A 19,345-nucleotide genomic window follows, 5' to 3' on the forward strand; every position below is an offset into this window, starting at 1 on the left:
CCAAAGCTCCCCCCCCCCCCACAGCTTCCCCCGAACACCCGCGCTGTGTAAATTGACGCCTGTTTACATTCATATTGTTCTTTATGATTCTATTTTAGATATTGGCTGTAGGAATATTGTATGACTAGCTAATAGCTGTGTGTTGCTCGCGAGGATTTCTGAAACTCCTCTTGGCAGCGATCTACTTAAAAAGAAAACCTACATCCAAAATCTTATGTTTCTGTAGTGGTTTGAGATGTACGTTGATCTGTCAGTTAGTGTTATAAACATTAGTCAATTAGTAGTACAAACAACGAACAGTCATTAATGTTCGGCACAGTTAGTTTAACTCGTGTTTAACGCGTCGGTATGATGGTTTGTTCGTGTTCGGTGCGATCCAGCAGGGAGTGTAGTTTGGCGGCGCGGCGTGTAATTACAGTCAGTACCCCGCGACGTCGCGTCGCGGTAATGGAATGCAAACAACGCCTCGGGACGTCGCGCGCCTGAACGTAGAGCGCACAGGTGCGACACGACGACCGCGTGCGTCACTTAGTGCGACAATTTAGTCGTCAGTGAGTGTGCTCACGAGATTTATATATATTTATTTATTTTACATACTTATAATTAATTCAGAAATTAATATCAAAAGTGTTTGGAAGTAGGCTTATAATATGTGTTTCCACTTATTACAATCTCAATAATTTTAAAATAAGAATAAATAGGCCTTTTAAGCAAACGATTCCTATCTTAAGCCACATTAACACTTTCCATCAAGTGTGTTTGTGGACAAGCGTGTGATGTAGTAAATAAAAAACTCTCTTCCACGAAGTTGACTAAATCGTCACCTAAATTATTGTTTGTACGCATAAGTTGTAAGCATTAATTCTGACTGGGTACTTTGGACACTTATTAATAAAACAATAAATAATAGTGTATAAAATTTTCTCAATTTGAACTCTATATTGAAATATTTCTGAGTAGAAAAATATTAGATTACAAATTATCTTAAGAGTGCGTAAAATTAATGATATATGATTGTCTATAATATCTATTATGACAACGTCTTGGAATACGCTTCCAAGAAAATAATTAAATGGACATTATTTGTCGAAGTTGGTCGCATGTGTGCGGTGTTCGGCGCTAGGAACACCGGCGCTAATAATGTGTACAGTGGCGTACATTACCTGCCTCGTTGTTGTTATGCCCCGCTGTTTGCTTGTTGTGCAGCCGCCTGTACCCTCAGTGTAAGAATTTACTTCTCGCCAGTTTCGATAGTATTCGAGACTCGAAACAAAATAATGTCAAAGTGCAAGTGTAAATTAAAAATTTACAACACCCCAGACAAGTGAAGGTTACAGTAACTAGAAAAGAGCTGATAACTTTCAAACGGCTGGACCGACTTTCTTGGATTACAGCTAAGAACAGAAGAAACAAAAAAAACTACATTAAAATCGGTTCATTAGTTTAGGAGCTACGATGCCACAGACAGAAACACAGATACACACGTCAAACTTATAACACCCCTCTTTTTGGGTTGGGGCTGGTGATTAAAAATGGTCATAAAGTGACTTAAAGTCAATAATTCAGTATCATTGATTTTAATTTCGGAACGTTTCCACTTAGCCAGTATATAGTATGTACATAAACTTACATATGTGTAGTTCTGTCAATCCGCACTTGGTCAGTCTAGTGGACTATGGCCAAGCCCTTCTCATTCGGAAAGGGGACTCTCGCTCAGTAGTGCGCTGGCGATGGGTTATTGATGATGATTGTGATGACTTTTACTCGTGACACATACTGGTATAGTACACAATAGCTTATATGTATATGTATTTTGAAGATAATACCAAAAAAAGTCAAAAGGCTCTGAATGGCCCCAGGCTGTAATGGAGTTGTATCCATCACACACATTACACGGCGCGCCGCCATGTTGTGACGACATGAACAAAACCCAGAACCTCCCCCCCCCCCCCCTTTTTGTGGGAATCCTCTTTGTTTGCGGCTGTCGCAAAACAATGCACGGAGGGTTTAATTAAAATTTGTGTAAATACAAGTTTACACGAGGTTTTCTGGGTTGTAATACTCATGTACGCACATTGTGTTGTGACACGTTTATTACAAGCCGTGATAACAAAGTAGTTAGAACATCCAGCTCCTACGTATTCGGGATGTCGTTAAACATTACATATCACTTGCTTTAGCGGTTAAAGAAAATATCGTGGGGAAACCTGCGTGCCTGAGAATTGTCCATAATGTTCTCAAAGGTATGTTAATTCTGTTAATCCGCACTCGGTCAGCCTGGTGGACTCTAGCCAACCTTTTCGCATTACGAGAGGAGACCCGTTCAGTAGTGAACCGGCGCGCGGCAACTGGTTGATGATTAATAACTAAAAGCAATGTAGCTGTAGCCAAATTGTAGCAACAAATTACTGTGAATAGTAACTTTCAAAACGGAAACGACATATTTGATATTCTGACTAAAACTTGTTTGTACATGAGAGTAATGAAACAAACCTTACTCGATGCAGGCGACATCATTGTTTCAGCTCGGCAGCGCTAACGCAGTTTACTCGCCGACACAACTTAGTACAGCTACCTATTTATAGGGTTACCATAATAATATGTCAAATCTATAAACTACGACAGGGAGCTCGAAGGCCTTCGATTTTTGAGCTTAAAACTGGAACATATTTAGCAATATTATCATTTTAAAACAAAACCATCTTTTTAACACATCACAAAAAAAAAAACAAAAATCTTTTAAGTGTGCCCGCCCGCTGACAGACAGACAGACGGTCGGACAGACGGACAGCGCAGGCTTAGTAATAGGCTTCGTTGGCACTCTTCGGGTACGGAACCCTGAAACACTCAGAGTTTTAATATTTATCAGTATTTCCCTTGCTCAGGATGAATGGTGTGCGTAAAACCAAGACAGTATGTAAAACGTTTCCCGGACGCCCTGGAAACTGGGACAAATCCCGAGAAACCCGGCTGGGCGGCCACCCTGTAGCTATAGCATGCCTCCGGTAGAGAAGCACATTTTACCTTATCTCCGTCGTTCCACGTAACAACATTAAACACTTGCATTTTGAAGTTCCCTCAAACTCATGCATTATGTATGCTCTCGCTAACTTCGGTCCAAATATTGTGCTAGTTAAACTTGTACTTGTTAATTAGAAGACAAACGCTGGTTTTAACCAAACTCAATGATATAATATTAAATGATGCAAAAATAATGTATAGATACGTAACTAAAATGAAGACTTTAAACTGCGACTCTTGGGTCACATTCGTGGCAGCACATATTATGTAATTTGTGTTTTTTACGGTGTTAACATAAGCCATTCGCTAGAGAATCTATGGATGCGGCGTTTCAAGCAGTTGGAAACATGAAAACAGCCAACAGAAACTTTTAAAAGAATAAAAAGTGTAGGTAGGTAGAGTGTAGTGAACGCGGTATCCATCAAACAACGCAAAGCTCTGGAAACTGCATGTTGTTCCGTTCTCCGGTAAAATTGTTCATTTTGATTTACGTGCATCGTGGTGTTATACCATTTGTAGAACGCTATCTCTTTCACTTTCGTGTGTTTTGTATCTTATGTCTTATTCATCACCGAGCACAAATTTTATATGAACGTAATAAGAACTATAGTAAGTATAAAGTCATTCACTAGACTTATTAAAGTTGCCAGCTTATTAAAGCGGTCACGACGAAACAATGCAAAGAGATAACTCCGACTTCTGGTTAAGATCAAAGGAGTAATTCTGTTAGTTCTATTTGCAGTACTTATTATTATATTATGATCCAGTGGGCGAGTGTTGTTAGTGTGCGATATGGATAGCTATATTCAGAGCAGCTGCAGCGATACAGTACGTGAGCCGCGGCGCTGTGGCGCTGTGGCGCTGCGCATTACGGCAGGGGCGCGATCTGCTCTGAACTTATATCTATTCTACACTCACATTCAATACTTACCACTAGCCTAATTCTGCGTGGTGTAATTATTATTTAGCTAGGCTTAAATAGCTAATACTCCGGGATAATGTAGCTACCTACATTCTTCAAATTCTAATAATTGGAACAGGATTATTGGTTCTGAAGATCACCCGCTATATACAAACTACCGATATCAGTCAATCATTTTTTTTTGTTATAGAACATTTCGTGATTAAAACAGATTTTTATTGTGATACGATTTTTTATTTTATCCAAGTGTTCCATTAACGAAGAAGAAAGCTTTTTACGTAAGAACTACAATTCCTTTTCTTATAGTAATTCCTTTTATTATAATAGAGAGAGCCAGCGTGTTCCAGACCTTCGTTATTTTATAAAAGAAGTGTCTCTGCGTATTGTCCTCACCACAGGGAGGAACGAGCTGGCAGGAGGTTGCCACGACGCTAAGTGTGTAGCAATAATGCATGACGTCATTTCTAATACGATTGCGAAGAAAATATTATAAAGACTTTATACTTTGACGTAAGGTTTTTTTTACACCTTTGTTACCTGTTGTCTTCCAAAGCTACCATAGTTGCTGATCGTTCTTCCTCGAGTTGGAAACAATACACAGTTAAACTTTCAGCTTTCATAAAATAACGAAGCTCTGGCACGCGCTAGCTCTAAGTTCATTGCGTTTGCTTACGTACCTACTAGTGCAAAACTCCAAGGTATTCAGTCGCCTGCAATATTCAAGGCAGCTGCAGCAATATCGCACGTGCTGCCGTCGAGGTACAACACTCGATTCCCTCAGGAAACATTCATATTATGAACTCCTAGTTTCATTGTCTCGTCGATACTTTGCCACGTGATGACCTCGTTAAAGTATGCGAAACCCGGGCTTACATTTGCATCTGCGTTTGTAGATACGGTTCCATACTGATATGTGTTTTACATGCTAATATTGAAACGTATTTCAACACCCGAAATTCAACCCTTATAGGAATGTAGGTCAAAACCTACGTTACGCAATACGCCTAACACGAAAATATTAAAAATTATAAGCATTTAATTCAAATTTTGCTAGAAACTTAAAAGTTCAAACGTAAGTTTTTTTTTGGTGACAAGTTAGACTGCAGCTATTTCAACTGGTAAGTAGTAACTGATGATACAGCCTGAAGTGGGATAACGTGGAAGAAGTATGACAATGTAATCGTTTTGCCGCTGGAGTGGTAGCTAGCCACGGACGAAGCCTTCCATCAGATCAGATGAGAGAAAAATTATAAATTCTAAAGTCGAACTTAGTACCTAGCACTTACAAAACCGCGGCGCTCACCATTGCGACAGGCTCGTCACTACTAACTCATAGTTCAATTAAATTCGTTTATTTCGATTTAGGATTAATCAATATACAAGACTAAAAGTTAACAAAAATACAATTGAAAATATTATCAACAATTTCAAAGTAAGATATTAATTTGTATTTTATATTCGTTTCAAAGTGTTTACTTTAAAATCTATATTATGATTCGAAATACCTACGTGTAAAACGAAGTTCCTTCAAGCCTCTCTACTACAAAGTGCGATTAATTAAGATAGAACATTGAACGGAGAATTTTGTAAACGCATTGCCCAAAAGGGCGGGAAATAAATCTCAAATTTCCGTTTGAGGAATTGAATCCCCGGCGGAGGCGGAATTTAATTACTTGCAATTGGAAATTCCTGTTACCCTTCCGTGAATAAAATAAGCGAGACGAGGTAGAATGCAATTCAACAAAAGGAAACTAAACTTGCTGCACGTGACTGCCCGCCCCCGGGGACCAGGGCACCCGGGAACCCGGCCCGCGGGACTATCAATCAGCCTGTAGGAGGTGGTATGTATGGAATACTGAGCGCGGGTTCGCCGAGGATTCGGCCGTGGCTAGCTACTACCCTACCTGCAAAGCCGTGCCGCCAAGCGAGTTAGCGTATCGGTACGATGCCGTGTAGAAACCAAAGGAGTATGGGTTTCATGAAAACTTCCATAACCCTTCCAGGTTAACTCTCTTCCATCTTAGACTGCATCATCACTTACCACCAGGTGAGATTACAACAAGGGCTAACTTGTATCTTAATAAAATAAAATAAAAAAGGTTGAATTTCCGGCTGGGTTAGTGATTTATTAAATTGAATGGAATGAAATGAAAAGAAATATTTATTTCATCTATTATGTATAGGACAACTTACGCCACTTATGAGATGATGTCAAGACTCTACGAGCTCGGAGAACAGATTCTATTGAGAAGAGTCGATGAGAAACTCAGCTGCGGCCCTTTTTTATAGCAAAATATTACTGTAGGGACACAGGTAACATGATGCTCGCGCCTGAGTCAGCGGACCACCGCGGCTGCCGTGAACTATAATTTTATTTTATATTTGTATTAGGACAGTCTGTACTACGTTCCCTTATTGGATACACGCATTTGTGTAATAAATGAGGGAACGTATCCCCCAATTTCTGGCCATAGATAGTGGCTTCGAATTGCGCAAACCACAATTTTGGCTTATCCATCCAAAACTCAGGGATCCGTGAGGATATCGTCACGGCTGCCAATCCATTCTGTTTTTCCGGGGCAATTCGACTTAGTTCCGCCGCTGTTTTGTGGTCAGCAGGGCTGGGCTGGGCCGGGGACTGCTGCTGTCCGAACATGTTTCTGAGTCCTTGCACTAGTTCACTATTGAGGTTGTCGGGTCACCACTTTAGGGGATGTTGGCCTCTCCTAAGGTGGGAGATATAAAGGAAACTACATCTCCCTTATAATCTCATTTATTACACAAATGCGTGTATCCAATAAGGGAACGTAGTACAGACTGTCCTAATACAAATATAAAATAAAATTATAATTCACGGCAGCCGCGGTGGTCAGCTGACTCAGGCGCGAGCATCATGTTACCTGTGTCCCTACATTACTATGTGTAGATATACAATGCATAAGTAATGTAACTATTACACGAGCTAGTGCGCTGCTGACAGCACAGCCCACTGTTCTTGCAACCTTATCATAAACACATTCGTTGATATACCTACCCAGTGTTTGGCAAATCTGAAAATTCTCTCGGAAACGTTAAAAAATGAGAAATTATATTATCTGTATTGTCTCACGTGTGGTATCCGCCGTGGCTAGCTAGTAGCTACCACCCCGACAGCAAAGCCTCGAACATTTAGCTAACGATTACTTTTATTTGAACGAAGTTAGCGCATTTAGACGTATTTTATTCAAATCGCGAGACGTTATTACGCAATACACGGGAACTCCACCATTCAATAAGACAGGCTTAATGGCACTTATGGAAGTTAAGGAACTGGGATTAATTTAAATCGCTTCCCATCTGCCGGTTACGAAGACATTTAAGTATATTACGTGCTAGTATAGCTGTACAGCTGGCAACCTCATAGCGTGCCCACGAAGAGAATATACTCACTCGTACATGATCTACCCGTCGCCGGGCTACTACTAAGCACAGGTCTGCTCTCAGAATGAGAAAAGCTCAAGCCGTAGTCGTCCACGCTGCACTGGCCCAGTGCGGATTGGAAAAGAATATATAAAAAGATAATTGACTATCATATCAGCGTAAGCTGAGTATTTTTTTACCTAGATTCTAGACCCAACTAAAAAAGATTTTCAGAAATATCACGCGTGCGATGCCGGGGCGGGGGAGATAGTTTCTGATATTCTGCTAAACGTGAAATGGTATTTGTTGCTCTTTGATTTCCCTCGAGCATTATTAACAATTCGTTTCAACAAGACGTTCAAAAATGATAACCTGCATTAGGTGTAGGTATAAAATCACAATATTTAAAATACTAAAACGCAATTTATACAAGGAATTTAATTATAGTGTCTGTCTGCATATGCTTACCAGCTATCAAAATTCAAAGACCCAGTTTTTTTGCCGGAACTTTTGCATTCAGAGATGCAAGGACTCCCTATCTAATCTATTTTTCTCTCTATAATGCTTTTCATTCCAGGAAAACCAAAAATATAAAGAATATTTTTCATTTTTAATCAATATAGTCTTTTAATTCGATGCCGTGAGCCTCGAGGGGAATCTTTTATGTGGAGCAATATTATAATTTACTTCTTGATTGTAATTTTTCAATTCTCAAAACAAATTTACCTACCTCCGGACGATGAAAACCAAAACGCCATCTCGAATAGCAAAGTGTCAAACTTGTAAAAAGTCGTCAAGAACTGGTGAATATTTTCAATGAATAATTAATTAGCGGCTTTGATTGATTTCGGGAAACTGAATAAATAAGTTCTTTCAGACTAAGCTACGGTATACAGTGTTTTCTTAACTGGGACAGTATGGGGAAACCAAAAACCATAGGAGAGACAGGGAAACTGTCTCAGGAACCTTTAGGTCTTTTTTGTGAAAACTATTTTGGCGTAGTCAATTTTTTGACTAACCGTAAGTTGTCAACAACAAGTGTAAATTAAAAATTTATAACACCCCCGACAAGTGAAGGTTACAGTAACTAGAAAAGACCGAAAAGACCTGATAACTTTCAAACGGCTGAACCGATTTTCTTGGACTATTCCGCGCCTACGATCCAAAGTATCTGAGTTTTCCAAAACATCATTTTCAAATAAATAATTATGTATCGAGGCAACGTCCATCTTGACAGCTTGACATTTGTCAATTGACATAATATTATGAACCTAACGGTTATGTAACCTTCTTTTCTACAAGAAAACTAGAAAAGAGCTGATAACTCTTAAACGGCTGCACCATTTTTTTTGGATTATAGCTAAGAACACTCTCGATCAAGCCACCTTTCAATCAAAAAAAAGTAAATTAAAATTGGTTCATTCGTTTAGGCGCTACGATGCCACAGACAGATACACAGATACACAGACACACAGATACACACGTCAAACTTATAACACCCCTCTTTTTGGGTCGGGGGTTAAAAATAGATGAAATTGACTAATTTCTTTTTAATGCCGATCGATTTTTTTATGTAAAGATCATTTTTATTGTACCGAAAGGAAAAAATCGGGACAGCAGAAGTTGCTCAAATTTTATGTAAATGATTTTTGTAAGTGATTAGTTGCAGCTATCAAAACTCTCCGACCATCGTGTCGGAGGAAGAAATAGAGGACACATTATAAAAACTACTAGTAAGTAACACTAACGGAGTAAGTAGGTAGGTAGTAGTTTTTTAAAAATGACTTATGTTGTCAGAAATTCATCATATTCGTTACAAAGCTAACATATAAATAAAACATATGAAGTGGAAACAATGAATTTAATCCCTTCCACGTAAAAATTAATGTTTCCCCATAGTCTGTCACGTCATAAAATATGAACGATATTAAACGCGTCCGTTTCATTCAGCTCATACATTTGCCGCCGGCGGAATGTTCCCGCCATCCATATTTTAGATCGCTCGGATGTTTAATGCTATCCAGGTGTTCGGAACTTATGTGCTTTACTGTGATAATAAAAATATCAACTGCAGTGGCGTTAAAACATTCTCTTAAGAGTGCAGTTTTATAGGTTGAAGCAGTCGTGTGCCGCATCAACGGGAGTCCCCGGGTTTGCTTCTCGGCAGGGTCTATTCAGCGATCACTACCCATCATCAGTGTAAATGCAAAAGTGTGTTTGCTTGTTGGTTTGTCCGTCAATCACGTAGCAACGGAGCAACGCTTCCATCTTACACTGCATTCTCAACAAATACGAACCTAATTAGATATAAGATTAGAGATAAGATTCTTATCTAACCTCCAATCTAAATTAGTTTGTAATGTGTCACGACTGAGCAAAAGCCTTCTTCCGATTTCTCCCCAACTTCCTATTGTGTGCCTCTCGGGGTTATCTGACTGTTTCATCTGATTCATCACATCATCTCGTCGCCTCGGTCTGTCAAGTTAGCGTTGATTGTTTGGGTTAGGTTACGAGTAGATCAGTTTATAGTTTTGACAACCTCCCTGGTGCAGTTTAAGCGCTGTGGTTTTATTAGTGGGATTCCCGGGTTCGATTCCCGGTAGGGGTTAGGAATTTTTAATTTCTAAATTTCAGTCTGGTCTAGTGGGAGGCTCTGACCGTGGCTAGTTAGCACCTTACTGGCAAATCCCTACCGCCAACCAAGGTACGTTGCAGCGTAGAAACCAAAAGAGTATGAGTTTAATGAAAACTGCCACACCCCTTCCGGGTTAGCCCGCTCCCATTTTAGACTGCATCATCACTTACCACCAGGTGAGATTGCAGTCCAGGGCTAACTTGTCTGAATAAAAAAAATGCACTACTTAGAGTCTAAAAATAGTGTCATGTGTTAAAATATTGTTCGGCTTGAATCGTATTACGAGTAGATACAGGCGCCAATCATAAATCAAGCGCGGGTAACGAGAAGCGGTAAGCTCAGTAGCGGCGCCGCGCGCCGGCTCGCGCCGCAGCTGCGATGTTATACTTATTGAAATTACGTCGTTTTGGACTTTGTGGGGCTTGAAGCGTACAGTGAAATTTTAATTTTACTTAATTATAGAAGGGGTATAATTTTAGTATGTTTGTTTGTACAATCATGTTTCCCTCATAAACCGTTAACTAATTGTACCATTCAATCCATCGTAGACTGTCTACGAGGCGCTACGCGGCGACGCAAGGTCTAGAGTGTTGCTCTCTACAATTACTGCCACTAGCACTTTCTCATTTAAAATATCAGCTTTACCTGGCCCTGGAACCCAGGGTGCGCATGGAACTCTCGTAGCTTTAGTGTTACGTTTACCTTATTTAATTAATTATCACCATTACTACAATATCTTACAAATTGAATAAATGTTTTGACTTTGAATTTGACTTTAATCGTGAAATAAAAAGAACCTAAGGCGAGTAAAACCTTCAGTGGTAGGTAGATAGATGAAATAGATACTTTGATATCAGCTGCTGTCAATATCTCTCCAAGAGTAAAAATCGTCATAATATGATGTTATGCAGGAGTAGGTACTCGTATGTACCGCCGGCGTCCGCGCGCCCCCGCGGGAAATACAACACGAGCGTCTCTTTAACACTACTCCAAATTACATTTGGCTCCATATATTTTATTTTTCGAGAAAAATATGGAAATATTGTCTACTACGTATTTATGACTGCACTGTTTTCAATTTTCTGCACTATTTTTTCAATTGCTATCCATACTAATATCACAGTAGCACTGTGTAAAGAGAGACACAGTATAGTCAGTTGATATCGCGGTGAATGACGAGCACGACGACCCTTCCACACAGAGCCCTAACTACGTGGGCCAGTTCGTCGCGTCCTCGTCCTGCACCGCGCCGGTGCTCTGTGTAAACGGCTTCGTCGAACCTCTGTCCATAATATCCTGACTCTGTGCTAACGTTACGCGCAAACGTGTCTGTCTATTTGCTAGCTCTTTTGATGAAATTTTGAACAGATATAGCTTAAGATATAGGCTACTTTTTATTCCAGAAAACTAAAGAACTCCCACAGAATTAAAAAAAAGTCTTAAAACTTAATTAAAGTTGGGTATCAGTCAGTAAGAAAATAAGTGCACAATCGGGGCTGAGTTTTAATTTTTCCAGGGCACTGTTGAACGACCATATCTTTTATCTATCATCATATGTTTTACTGTAGTGGCCGAAGTGTGATGTGACATTGTGATGTGATCGCGCAGTGCGGCGCACATTCCGTTTTATTATCACACCAGCCGCTCCCGCTCCCGCCGCCGCCGCCGCTCCCGCCGCCGCCGCCGCGCCGCCGTATGCCACGTCGTGGTATATTATGCTCACATTGGTGCATTTGTGTGTACAATCACTTTTGTCGTGACAACTGCCGCAGACATTCCGCATTTTTGCTCAACATATAATACACAGATATCAGTGCGGATTTCATGTGAAATGTACCTGTAATAATAATAATATGATGTCGCAGTCAGATAGCTGTATGAAGTGGGTAAATTAATACTAGGGCGAGTTGATCTCGCGTGGAGAGGGTTCTGTATACGATGAAGTTTGTACGTGATATGTATGATGATGAGAAAATCTGTTCTTATAAATCCAGTAAACAATAAGTAAAAAAATATCTTCTGTATATATTTTTTTAAAATTTTAGACTCGGTAGTTTCGGAGGTTGCGGGGAGAGCAGGCATAGTCTAATGGCGATGTTTTACAAATAATAAATAACAATCCACCTTTAACGATGAAAAAACATTCAACACCTGACATTTTAATAAATTAGTACAAATGAAATCGGAGTCCAATTAATACAAAGTTTCAATAAAGTTGCAAAGCTGGGGCTCGCAGCTGTCAGCTCGCGACGAACTAGTTGGTAAAAGTAATTAAGTGACTTGATTCATCAAACAACTTTACATTGTTATATTGTTATGGCTCCAGGACTCACTGGCCGCATCGTGTTCGGCCAATGTCTCCCAAATGTGTAAACGATGTTCATAAAAATTCGTACTGCGATCAGCAATGTCCTGTAATATTTTAATAGAAACCCATAAAAGTCGTCAAGCCGCACAATCACTGACCGCATGCGGGAAGTATAATGGAAGGTTCTGGGTTTGTTTCTCGGTCGGGGGAGTTGAGAAATTTATAATTTCATAACTGACTCAGATCTGGTCTGGATAGTAACTAACCACTTACAAATCATCTCGCTTTGGAAGGGGTCAGTTACCGTCCTATCGGCAAAAAAATTGGTCCCCAAACACTGTAGTGTTCCGGTACCTACCTAAAACTACCATTCTCTATCAGGCTAGTTCACTGCCATCTTAGACTGCATCTTTACTAGGTGAGGCAAGAGCATGAAATGAAGTAAAATACAAATAAATACGCCAACTAGCCCTGCATAGCTGGACACGTCGTTCGCCGAACGCTATAACCCAATGTGTAGAAGCGTTTTACGTATAATTTTAAGCGACATAATTAATCAAACAAGATGAAACGAACTGGATTTGACAGCCTGGAAATTGTGTTTTAATATGAACCTCTTAACAGGGCTCTCTCCGTCACTCACTCCATACAATCGTAGTTCCCATTTCATTTGAATATTAAGCAACCAAAGTCCATAAAATTTTGTAGACATATTCTAGAAACTAATATCTTATATCATGCGGGTTTCCTCGCGATGTATTCTTTCACTGTTAAAGCAACTCCCGATCTCCTGATTAAGAGGCCAACGAGTTAAAACCACTATCACCGCTTTTTTTGTAGGCCATTAAGACCTTTCAAAATTACCTATTCGTTGTTACGTCTAACAAGTAGAGCAATGGAGGGGAGGCGGTATATTGCGAGCTTGTTCGACGAACGGGAAAATCCTAAACTGACAATAAAATGGTTTATCGCCGGAAACAACGCTAAACGGGTTCACGTTACTTTCATTTACGGTTCATATCCTCACTCGGGGCACGTACGCTAGTTTTATTTACTCTACTTTGAGATTTAAAAGTGCAAATGAAAATGAATCTTAAGTTAACAAATAAAGAGTTCCAAATATATTGAAACAGATACGGAGAGGTATGCAGGTATAGCTCTTAAGCTGATAATAGTACAGATTTGTATAAACGCAGATTGGTTTAGATACAGCAAAAGGTTGACCCTTCTATATGGATAAGGTCTGTTAGTCGCCTACCTTTTAACTAACCACCTTACCTCCACCTCCACCTCCAAGTTAATCGGACCGTAGCTGGGGTTCTTATCATCATACCAAGCTATCACGGCTCTACAAATGCATATAGCACAAGAAGTAAGGCAATTCATACGTTTGATGAACTATTAAATATAAAATTACACACTTACAATTTCACAGGAATTATTAAATATAAAAGAATCACCACAACAGTCACTAAACTTTATAAACAAGTACTTCACAAGTATTGGCAGAGATTTGGCTACTATAGCTTACAATAAAATATCTCGACGTCAAAGTAGATCTCCCCCTAATACAAATTCAACTCGGTCCTTTCTTCATTCTTTTTCCTTTTTCCTTACTGATTGTATTGAGGTTAAGAATATAATCAACTTGCTAAAAAATGGAGCTCCAGGTTTTGATAACATTACTACAATTATTCTGAAAAAGTATTGGAACTACCTATTCGAACCAATCACTCATCTTTGTAATTTATCACTAGTAACAGGAATATTTCCGAACATTCTCAAGCAAGCAATAGTTACGCCGATACACAAAAGTGGAGACAAATCGTTGCCCTCTAACTACAGACCGATTTCTCTATTATCAGCGATATCCAAAATATTAGGAAAAATAGTCAATAAAAGAATGTTCTCATACTTAAATAAAAACAACATATTAGCTGATAACCAATTCGGGTTTAGGCCACAACACTCAACAGAAGACGCAGTATTAAAAATTACATCATACCTGGACAAAGGTGAAAAGTGTGTAGGCGTTTTCCTTGACCTCCAAAAAGCATTCGACACAGTATCAATTCCTATTCTACTAACTTGCTTAGAAAAAATCGGAATACGTGGTGTCCCACTACAGTGGTTTACTAGCTATCTATCAAACAGAGTACAACGTGTACGAGTAGGAGAGCACCTAAGTGAACACTCAGTATGTGATTTTGGGGTCCCACAGGGCAGTACATTAGGACCGTTACTCTTTTTAATCTACATCAACGAACTTTGTATGAGTAGTATACCGAAAGCTGATTTAATGATGTATGCAGACGACACTGTAATATTGTTCCATGACACCTCCTGGGAGAGTGTACAAGAGACAACCGAGAAAGGACTGTGTTTAATAGGCTGGAAGACCACCTACTAACACTAAATACACAAAAAAGCTCATACATTTGTTTTAGTAATAGCAGACCTGGCGCTGCAGTCACGACATTTAACATCCAAATACACAATATATCTTGCAGTAGTCTCAATAACCGCCTTATGACGAATTCCTGCGTATGTCCCAACCTTAGCAGAGTTACAACTACAAAATATCTTGGAGTCGTCATAGACGACCAACTCACGTGGACGCCTCATCTCATGGCCACAGCACTCAGGGTAAGGAAATTGATTGTAATCTTCAAAAACTTAAGGTCAATATTGGACAAAAAACGGTTGATACAAATTTACAAAACTCTTTGTGAATGCGTATTAACCTACTGTATAACATCATGGGGAGGTGCGTCTAAATCATATTTCCTTCTTGTAGAACGAGCGCAACGGGCTATCCTTAAGGTAGCGTTAAAACTTCCATATAGATACCCAACTCATTTACTTTACGAAGAAGCCGAGGTTCTTAGTGTTAGAAAATTGTTTATATACAAATGCATCATGAGATATCACAACATGATTGTTCCATCACTACCACTAAACAACGATAAAAGAGTTGCTAGATACCCAACACCAGCAGTGAAAACTGCGCTGGCTCAACGTCACTTTGATTTTCTAGCACCTCTTCTTTATAAAGCGATTGATAGGAAAACTCCAATCAACAAAAGTAACAAGTACACCGCAAAAACAAAATTAACTTCCTGTCTCAAAAACCTTAGCTATGAAGGTACAGAAGAACTTTTAAAGATTCCGAAATAATTCTGTAAAATAGTGTCACCTAGGCATACAAACCCACACACACACACCTACACCCACACACACACACACACACACACACACACACACACACACACCCACATACACACACACACGCACACACACACACGCACACGCACCATACTACACAAATACTTTTATTCATTTATATTAACTTAATTTTAATTTCTTTACTTTTACTTTTACTTATTCGTACATTACTTTAAGTTAAATTAGAGCAAATGCAACAGGGAAGGCACTAACTCCCAAAGCACAGTCTATACTTTTTTGGGAGTTAGGGGTCCACGCATAATTTGTAAATCTTTTTTGCAAATAAACGATATTATATTAAACGATAAACGATGTTTGCAGCCGAGCCGGCAGCTGAACTGTCGTAGCAGTTAGGATCTGATCGGTTGCTGAGCAAATTAATAATAATAATTAAACATTTCTATCGGCTGGTATAATTATTTCTCACTCTGCCTAGAAGACTCCGTCGACCGACTATTTGAAGTATGTACAATGTACAATGTTCATATCTCTTCAGACTGAGGATATAGTCTACTTTTGCTCCAGCGATAATAATATGTTTGCCCTACTTCAATATAGAAGCGCTTAGCAGCTTTTTATTATTATATTCAAACGTTCGTTTTCATAGCATCTAATTTTTAAAGTTTTAATTTTATACATTTCATTTTAGTTGTTTTCCAATAAAGTTTCCAACAAAATGAGTAAATAGTTACGTAACCAAATTCATAATTAAAATTCCTGTCCAATGATCATTTCATTAAAAACATGTAATACGTATTTGTCTGCTCAATCTGAATTGTGGAATTTAATCCAATTCGGTGATGCTGTAATATAATACAAGTACAATAATAATTATAAATACTAAAAATATTTGTGAGGAACAAAGTGTGGGTCGTATGATTTTATCGATTACCAATCAAATAGATTTTGAATTTCGTGACTAATATGATTTATTTGTACTCAAAGTGATAGATTTTTCAACAAAATAAAGTCAACAAACAAATACTAAAACGTTTCCTTGAAAGTAACTAACATTGTGAAGAAATAGAATCAATTATCAAATAATGTGGTTAGTGGTTAGTGATGATGATAATTGTTTGATTCATCAGTCAGCGAAGAATGTCAAGATTTTTACATAGGCTACACCAGAAGACACGCTCCGTTGTCCGCTCCGCTTCATTCAGCTTTATGTACTCAACTTTCGTTTCGCTTCGCTCACCACTTTCCACTTCGCTCCACTTGGCTTCGTAGTTTCACTTTATTCAAGACCTCCTTAGCGAGCTTTTACCTACTCGCCTTGCAATATTATCAGCTATGAAACGGTAGGTACTCGCTCAGAGGAGGTTTGGTTTGAACGTACAACCTTTGGGATTTTGCAGCTCTCCGCCTCAACCGTTGAGCTATCAATCAATTTTCAATTGGGGTTTTACGCACGGACGAACATCGTTTGTCGGCTTTTAATAAAACAATCGATGTTCCGTAAAGTAATCTATTTCAACCTTGAATAAAAAACCCGAAAGCGACCCTTTAAATTCGCAGTCTTTTTTTTACAAATCCATAAAATAGTCTCCTACAGCTTTGGATAACTATCCCTAAAATCGAAACTTCAACCTCACAATCCATTCCTTTTTCTCAAATAAATTGTTGAATACTCTTACATCTTAGCCAGATGAAAAAAAAAATAACCAGCTATAAATACATAGCTGGTTATTTTTTTGTTTTATTAAAATTTTCTAGTATATTTATTATATAGACCCTCATATTTATTTACTTATTTATACACAAATAAGTAAGTAAATATGAAGGTCATGGTCGTTTGAAGCATTGCGTGTGTTCACGCCACCAAGCCGGGAGAATTCATTAATATAAATGAAAAATTGTTTCTAATAATAATAATTATTTCTTTGATTGATGTCCGCATGAAGTCGACTTCAATTGGGCAGCTACTACAACAAAACTTGCTTTTCGTTTGACGCTAAGTAATTATCCACATTAATATTATAAATGCGAAAGTGTGTCTGTCTGTCTGTCTATCTGTCTGTCTGTCTGCTACCTTTTCCCGGCCCAACAGTGTAACCGATTCTAACGTTTTTTGGTACAGGGTTAGCTTATATCCCGGGGACGAACATAGGCTACTTTTTATCCCGGAAAATCAAAGAGTTCCCGCGGGATTCCTAAAGTCCCATCCACTTAACCGATTTGTATGAAATTTGGTACCAAGTAGCTTGCGTAATAAAACGTTTTGCGAATGGTGATACGCACAGACGTCTCGACAACCGCTACAGTCGTGGGCGCTTCCACAGTCATGTAACCATCGACATTACAATTATTTATTCAGTCTGCGAATACCAGTCTGCGAATCACGTCATGTTTACCCTTGCTGTAACGGTCGCTCTTTATATATTTTTTTTTAAGAATAAAGAAGAAGAAAAAAAAAACGGTCGCTCCTGTTCAAAGAAGATACCCAAATATCGATCACGTGATTTGTTCCAATCTGTGGTTTAAATTGTTTGCACTGTACCAACGTCGCATAAACATAACGGATTTTCCGGTTTTTTTTCTGCTAGTGATGAATTCATAAAATTCCGGAAATTGCAACTTTTGTCGCAACGCGATAAAGTGCAGTTCAGCTCGTACGATTTGAGGCTTCAAATTTACAAATGCCTCTCTTTCCAGCACACAAACTTCTATCTCTTGACTCTCTCTCTCGTGCGTCCACGGGTGGGTCACGTGACCGAGTGACCAATTTTCGAATCTCCATCCGCTGCATAACCATTGAACATCGAGGAATTTGTATCGGCCTAAATAGGGCTGCTCTCCAAATCTGGTTCATCGCGTTATAAGTATTGGAGCGGCCTGAACAAGTAACGCGTGCGCTGACGGAATATTGTGAAAGCTTTCATAATTTCCGAGAGGGCTCGCGTCGGTACGAGCACACACATATTACTTCACGAACATCACACGCTGCTTTGTTCCATCGCTTTACATCGTCTAATGTGATTCGCTTACAGAGTGAGAGTATTTCACGATACGAAGCGAAGGTTTTAATAAAGCCGAGCGTTTCTTTACGACTTCAATGCTTTAACAATTTATTTGCCATTGTAGACTTTGTACGCGTCGAATGTGGACGTGTTAATACAAAAGCTAGCTTCCTCGTGAAAATATGTTCTAAAATTGGGCGATGATCGCGTTGAAGTTTACGAAGCTATGGATAGACAGGTATAATGCGGATTTCTAACAAGATCTCCATCACAATTTGGCGCTACTTAGGCGGCAAGTTCACCGGCCAATAGAGTTCTTACAATTGAACACCGCTACCAAGACGTACATACTGCCTTTGCTACTTTATTTGGAGCCTGGACGTGACGTCACGGTGACGTCACTTCGTGCTCGCCGTTGCCACAAGCCCTCATTGTGAAAGTTGACTCAAGTTGGTATTTGGAAGGACCGACTATGGAGATCAAAATTTAGCCGTTTTCGCTTTCTCCTCGAGGTTGAAATAACACTTTAAGCAATTAAATATCACTTGCTTTAATAGTGAAGGAGACCTGCATGCCTGAGAGTTCTCCATAGTGTTCTCAAAAGTGTGTGAAGACTGCCACTCCGCTCTTTGCCAGCGTGGTAGACTATGGCCTAAGCCATAGCTCCGAATTCATGAGAAGATTATATCTGTGCTCAGTAGTGGGCTGGCCATGAGTCCATCGTATGAAAATTGTTATTAGGTAATATGAGTGAGTGAGGCAGAGTACAACTTCGCTTCTGTCGGGCTCCACAACGCTTTGAAGAACTCTATAAACAAAACTTACCTAATAAGAACAAACGATCATTGTAAACAAAATTACGTAGAAAATTATCG

The sequence above is a fragment of the Maniola jurtina genome, chromosome 20 (genome assembly GCF_905333055.1).
Source record: "Maniola jurtina chromosome 20, ilManJurt1.1, whole genome shotgun sequence".
NCBI lineage: Eukaryota > Metazoa > Arthropoda > Insecta > Lepidoptera > Nymphalidae > Maniola > Maniola jurtina.